This window comes from Penaeus vannamei, chromosome 25 (assembly GCF_042767895.1).
Source record: "Penaeus vannamei isolate JL-2024 chromosome 25, ASM4276789v1, whole genome shotgun sequence".
Classification (NCBI taxonomy): Eukaryota; Metazoa; Arthropoda; class Malacostraca; order Decapoda; family Penaeidae; genus Penaeus; species Penaeus vannamei.
The window spans coordinates 8175001-8182500 of NC_091573.1; the positions used below are offsets into that span (position 1 = coordinate 8175001).

At 27.2% G+C, this 7500-nt stretch overlaps 1 protein-coding gene across 3 annotated transcripts in view; it reads left to right on the forward strand.

Annotated features, from left to right (window-relative positions):
* The first annotated feature begins 145 nt into the window (after positions 1 to 145).
* The window catches only part of LOC113826908 (allatostatin-A receptor-like), a 129030-nt gene continuing 121675 nt past the window's right edge, over positions 146 to 7500 (forward strand). For 2 of the 3 annotated variants that reach the window (XM_070138822.1, XM_070138825.1), the window contains exon 1: positions 146 to 215. The gene's annotated coding sequence lies outside the window, so the exon portion shown is untranslated. The remainder of the gene's footprint in view (positions 216 to 7500) is intronic. The other variant, XM_070138824.1, reaches the window with a different exon arrangement.

Here is a 7500-nt window from a genome sequence, read left to right on the forward strand (position 1 = left end):
GATATGCATAGATTTGAAACAATTCATTGTTTTTGCCAATAGTATAAACACAGCACACACTGCATCAAACAGGTGCATGCGTAGAGGGGCGGAGCTTGACGGAAGCTACGCCCCTTCCCGGGAGAGGCGAGGCAGATCAGTTGCTCCCCGACCGCCGAAGTGATAATACCGCAATCGCTCGCTCGGCCTGATTTTTTCTGTGAAACATTACCCATGTTCGTTGATATGTCGTGAAAGTTTTTAAAACTCTTATAGGAAAAAAGAGAGAATTATTCCGCAACTGTAGTGCATTGATTCTTAGACGAATTACCGAGTTGACATACAAATATATATAATATATTTTAGAAAGCGCAAAAACTCGTTGATGTGAAATGATGCGGGAATAGCTAAAATGTAGTACTCTTTGCTATCATTAATATTTTTTTTCCTTTATTGAATATCGTTACCATTATAATTATATCTTTTGTTATTGGTATTATTATTGTCATTATTATTATCATTGTTGTTATTGTTATTGTTGTTATTAAAATTATTGTTATTTTGTTATTGTCATTGCTATTATTATTATTATTATTATTATTATTATTATTATTATTATCATTATTATTATTATTATTGTTGTTGTTGTTGTTAACAATGATATTCTTTTTATTACTATTGCTATCTTTCTCCTTTTCCTTCTCCTTCTCCTCTTCCTCCTCCTCCTCCTCCTCCTCCTCCTCCTCCTCCTCCTCCTCATCATCATCATCATCATCATCATCATCATCAATATTATCTTTGCCTTTGTCATTATTGTTATTACTTTCATTAATATTATTATCATCAATAATGGCATTTCCTTCTTCCTCATCTCCAGTTATTACATTTTTATTATCATTACTTTTAATATCATTATTGTGATTATTTTTATCATTATTATCATCATTGTTGTTGTTCGTATTTTTGTTACTGTTTTCATTATCATCATTATCAATTTATCTTTATTAATGTTATTATAATTATCATTATTATCATTATTACTGTTTTCATAATTAGTATCTTCACTGTTAATATTATCCTTATTATTATTATCAGCATCATCATTGCTATCATCATTATCATGCATATCATCACCATCATTATTATTATGATGAAAATGATAATCATTATCATTTTCATTATCATAATCACATAATTTTTTTTGTTATCCTCATTATTAGCATTATCTTTGCTATTGTTGTTCTTTTTATCATCATTTTTGTTACTTCTGCTACTACTGTTATTATCATTTTCGTCATTACCATGATCATCATTGTTATGATTAGCATACGTGTACTATTACAACAACAACTACTATCATTATGTCCCTTATTATTGTTATTATTATCATTATCATTATCATTATCATTATTATCATTATCATTATCATTATCATTATCATTATTATTATTATCGTTATCATTATCATTATCATTATCATTATCATTATCATCATCATTATTATTGTTATTACCATATAATTTTCTTTGTGTTCCTTATAATTTTCATGATCATCACTGCTATTTTAATGATAGTAATAATGGTGAAGATAATACTGCAATTATTAATGATACTAATGATAACGTTTATTACTCTCATTCTGCTTTTTATTCTAATTCTTCCTGTTTTTCTTGTTGTGCTTCTTCTTCCTTTTATTGTTATTATTATAATTATCTTTATTAGCACTTTATTATTATCATAATTATCTTCGTCATTATCATTATCCTCGTCATTATCATTATCATTATTATTCCATTATCATTATCATTATCATCATTATTAGTTTCATTATCATTATTATTATCATTATTATTATTATAATTACTATCACTACTACCATAGTTTTCATTACCATAATAATCCTCAAAACCATTGTTATTATTATTATTATTATTATCACTATTGGTATTATTATCCTCATTATTATAAGCATTATTGTTATTTTCATTATCACAATTTATATCATCATTCTAATCATTGTTATATTATTAGTATTGTTATCATTTTATTATTGTTATTGATATTATTTCTATCATAATTATAGGTATTGCTCTATTATTATCATTGTTTTTATGATTATTGCAATAACTCTTATCATGATCATTAATATTTTTACCATTATTATCATAACATTATTTATTGCTGTTATTCTTATCATCATTATTTAAAGTATCAGGATTATTATCATAATTATGTTTTTGTGGCTAAATTTTCTATGTCATTTTTTCATTAAGGTTAAAGTATTATTGATATTTTTTTTCGTTATTTTCAAGATCTATTTCATTATTAGATTAATTTGATATTACTATTATTTTTTTCTTTTAATTTTATTTTCAAGATTATAACATTATGGACTTTATGATTAGTAATGTTATCATTAGTATTATCATGATCATTATCATTGTTGTTAATATTGCTGTTATCGTGCTTGTTATTGTTATCATTAATATCATTATTGTTACTTTCACTATCAGCTTTATTATCATCATATTGTCATTATTATTATTATTATTAGTTATTTTTATTATCATCATTAGCATGATTATTATCATCATTATGATCATATAGTGATAAAAATAATTATTATTATCAGTATTATCATCATTACGTATCATAGTCATCAATAATCCTTATCATAATCATTAATAATCCTTATCATAATCATCATCATCATCGTTATTATTATTATCATTATGATTCTAATTCTTATTATCATAGATATTATGATTTTCTTTATCATTAGTGGCGTCATTATCATTGTTACCAGTATTTTCAATTTTGTTTTATTACTACTATCATTATCACCATTGCTGTTCCTATGGCCATTGTCATCGCATTTTATTATCAGTTGTTTTTATTGTTATCATTATCATTATTATTTTTATCATCTTCATGAACATTATCATAACCTTTATTATGATTATCATGATAATGGTGATAATAATTGTTATTATTAATAATAATAGTGGTGGCAACGATTATAATGATAATCATGATGATCATGATGATAATAATGATTATAATGATTATCATTATTATCATTATTCTATTATTGTTCTTAATAGCATTATCATCATTATTGTTATTATCACCTGTATTTTTATTATAATAGTAATAATGATAATGATAATTATCGCTGTTGTCACTATTATTATTAATATCATTTTTATGGTTATCATTATAGTTATCTTTAACATTATAATTATTATTGTTCTTGATGTTTCTCTTACCATTGTTATTATCATCATAGTTATTGTTATTTTTATTACTATTATCATTAATATCATCATTGTTTTTATTAGGATCACATTTTAAGTTAATCTTATTATCAACATCATTATCATTATTTTCATTTTTAATTATCATTAGCAGTATTGTTATGATTTTTTCTATCCTAGTATTTATTATTACTGTTTTCCACCCCATTATTATTGTTATAATGATAATAATGATATTAGTGAAATATATTTTTTCCATATCATCATTGGTTAGTTATTATCATCACTGCTGTTATTATTGTCTCTGTTAACCTCATGATTAATCTTTTTCTTATTTTCATGTTGTTCTCTCTTGTATTAGCATTATTATTATCATATCTGTTAAGATTATCCTCATTATCGTTAGTCATATTATCATTATTATTATCATCATTATTATCATCACTATTATCATTTCCATTCTAATTATCATTAGTATTATCATAAGCATTTCTGATAAGATTATTCTCATTACCTTGGCCATTGCTGTCATTACTTTTATCATATCTGTTATCGTTATTATTTTTACGATTACTTTCATTTCAACGAATATAGATATCATAAGAGGCATTGCAATCTTTGTCATCGTAATTATCATTAAAATTGATAATACATTTACTGTCTTTATCAATCAGATAATCAGAGTCAATACCTCTCAACATCACCCCTGTTTTAGTAATATTTTTGTTCCTAAATTATGTAGAGAAAAAATTATGTAAATAATTATCTAAAGAAAAATTCGTACCATTTGCTGCAACCTTTGCTATTATCATCATTATTATAAATATAATACCCATTATTCATTTTTATTAGTATTGACTCTAGTATCAGTAACAGTATTAGCACTGATGGTATGATTCTTTATTGACATTATCATTATCACTGTTGCTTTGTCTCTTGTCATGTTTTATTAAAATGATCATTCACAACTATACTATCATTATACTGATGATAATGAGGATGTTCGTTATCTTCATAATGATGGTCATTATCTTTGTAATCTTGGCGATAATGAAGACAATAATGAAAATGATAATCACTGTAATTAGTTTATCATCATTTTATTACTAATCATTTTATTACCATTGCTTCTATTACTACTACTACTACTAATAGTACTGCTGCGACGAATTCTACTCTAATGGTATCAATACTAATGTTATTAATATTCTTATTGGTATTACTATCATTATTATTACTCTTTCTATTTTTGTTGTCATTGCTATCATTATCATCGTCATCATCATTATCTAGCTATTATCAATTATATTAATGATAATGATAATAGTAATGGGGATAATAATAGTAATACAAATGATAATGAAACATCAGCAATACCAACAACAATAATAATAGTAGTAACAATAATAATGATAATATTATTAATGATAATGATAATGATATTGATATTTTTTATTACCATCACCATCTTCATCTTTATCGTTTTCATTATCATAATTACTAATATCAATACTTATCACCATTATCCTTTTGATTGTTATCATTGTCATTGTTATTACTATTATCATCTCATTACCGTTATCATCATACTTATTTCTATCAGTATTGTTATAGCTGTCATTGTTACTATTCTGCTTGTCATTATTATTAGTATCATCATCACCATCATCATGATCTTCATCATTGTTATTATTATCATCTTTATTTTTATTAGTCTCATCATTATCAATATTACCATTATTATTATTATTATTATTATTATTATTATTATTATTATCATTATTATTATTATTATTATTATTATTATTATTATTATTATTATTATTATTATTATTATTATTATTATTATTATTATCATTACTATCATTATCATTGTTATTATCATTACTATTTTTCTTTTCTTATAATTACTGTCGATATTATAATCATAGTCATTTTTGTTATTATAAGCATTATATTACTATCATTATCAACATCATTATCGTGATGAATGCAATCATAATTATCACCACAGTCATCATCATTTCCTATTTCGTCGTATCATTCTGTTATCATCTTTGCTCTCATTTCTTCTCTATTGGTTTTATCACGAATTATCGTAATCATAATCGTCATTCTCATCATAATCATAATCGTCATAATCATTATAATCATAATCGTCATAATCATCATCGTAATCATAATCGTCATATCATCATAATCATCGTAATCATAATCCTCATAATCATCGTAATCATAATCATCATAATCATCATTGTAATCATAATCATCATAATCATCTTGGTAATCATAATCGTCATAATCATCATCGTAATCATAATCGCCATATCATCATAATCATCATAGTGATCATAATCATGATAATCATCATAATCATAACCGTCATAATCACCATTGTCATAATCATAATCATCATAATCATCATCGTAATATAATTTTCAAAATCATCATCGTAATCATAATCGTCATAATCATCATCGTCATAATCATAATCGTCATCGTAATATAATCATCAAAATCATCATCGTAATCATAATTGTCATAATCATCATCGTCATAATCATAATCATCATAATCATCATCGTAATCATAATCGTCATAATCATAATCATAATCATCACGTAATCATAATCGTCATAATCATAATCATCATCGTAATCATAATCGTCATATCATCATAATCAAAATCATCATAATCACCATCGTAATCATAATCATCATAATCACCATCGTAATCATAATCATCCTCCGTTATTAGAACCCTCATGATATCCTCACCAGTCTTCAAGATCTCTACCAAAAAAATTCTCTCTCTCACTCTTCTTCTCTCTTCTCTCCCCTCTTCTTCCTCCTAAACGAAAGAGAGAGAAAAATAAGGGAGAACGAAAGAAGGAAGGAAAAGAAAACGGAATTTTGTCGTTTTAAAATGATTATGATCTTCATCAAATGCATGACCTTGACAGTCTTAAACTTTGCTTATTATGGCCAGAATTAATTAGTCCTTTGGAACACGTGCCTTCAAATTTCTTCAGGAAAAAAAAAATGTAGAAAAAAAAGATATGTTGAAATGGATCTATGGCAAGAGAGAAGAGAGAGAGAGAGAGAGAGAGAGAGAGAGAGAGAGGGAGAGAGAGAGAGAGAGAGAGAGAGAGAGAGAGAGAGAGAGAGAGAGAGAGAGAGAGAGAGTGGATGAGAGAGAGAGAGAGAGAGAGGACAAGAGAAAGAGATATGAGTGAGAGAGAGAAAGTGAGATAGATAGATAGAGATAGATGGATAGATAGAGAGAGAGATAGGAGGGAAGAGAGAGAGATAGGAGGGAAGAGAGAGAGAGAGAGAGAAAGAGAGAGAGAGAAAGAGAGAGAGAGAGAGAGAGAGAGAGAGAGAGAGAGAGAGAGAGAGAGAGAGAGAGAGAGAGAGAGAGAGAGAGAGAGAGAGAGAGAGAAAGAGAGAGAGAGAGAGAGAGAGAGAGAGAAGGAAAAGACAGAATGAAGGAAAGACAGAACGAAAGAGAAAGAGATAAATATGTAAATAATTAGAAAGAGAAAGAGAGATCGAGTGGTAAAGAGAGATAGAGAGAGAGAATGGGGCACAGAGGAAGATAAATACACATAGAAAACAAAAAAAAGGATGAAAACTAACAAGACAGAAGACTTAGCTTGTTAGTCAGATATACAAACAGAGATGTAAAGGATGATATAGATGGAAAACGTAAGATTTCCTGTTTATATTCATGAACCAAATACTAATAACCTTTCACAGGGGTATGAAACACCTGCACACCGACCTGACATGCTGTCCCTGCAAACAATAGCTGTCGACAACCCAATACATATTCTAGTTACCGGCCTGAATGTGTTGCATTCACGAGCATATTAGTAAATCTACGGTTATGTCCCGCCACATTTCACTATCTGAACAACGCTTTTGGGGATTTGAGCTCTTTGTCTTCCATCTGGAGTTAATTTATCTCTGTCCCCCGGCGAATAAACTTGATTAAATCTTGGGCTTTTGCATAACAAAGCCAGGATTTTAAGCAGCGAGCCATAAGCTCTATGAATATTTCCTATTTCATTATTTATCCTGTGTCTGCTGAAAGGGCTAATCCACCTCAAGTGTCATCATCAATCAGCAATACAGGAAAAAATGAGCTTTAATGCCACACAGCGAAATGTACCAGTGATTTTCACTCTTTCCATCTATTTCAGATTATATTCCATTTCTGCCGCTCCGGAGATAATTCTAATCACACAATATCCCGTTACAA